The following is a 372-nucleotide window of genomic DNA, read 5'->3' on the forward strand; positions in this document are numbered from 1 at the left end:
GAATAACCCCCACTCCAAAACAAGTCCTTCGGCCTGCAGAGAGCTCCATGACTACCCTGCGACCGGTGACCAAGGCAGCTCGGGGGGTCCCACGCCAGCCGTGATGCCTCCGTGTGCCTGTGCGCGTGTGCTCGAGTCACTGCTTTTCAAAAGTGCCTCTTGTTTGTGTGGCGATTTGGGAAGCGCTTCAGGAGCAACCAGGACCGACTCCCTTTTTGTCCTGCGTGTGCATTCGCAGGTGCAAATCGCTGTTTGCACACCGGGAGAAGACAGACCGGGCGGGGAGGGGATGGCCCCGGTTGGTGCCTCGCGAGCCTCGAGAAGCTCCGTGTGTTTAATGCCCAGTTTCTTCTCAAACGAACTGTCCAGCTG

The sequence above is a fragment of the Antrostomus carolinensis genome, unplaced genomic scaffold, assembly GCF_000700745.2.
Source record: "Antrostomus carolinensis isolate BGI_N321 unplaced genomic scaffold, ASM70074v2 scaffold22330, whole genome shotgun sequence".
NCBI classification, from domain to species: domain Eukaryota; kingdom Metazoa; phylum Chordata; class Aves; order Caprimulgiformes; family Caprimulgidae; genus Antrostomus; species Antrostomus carolinensis.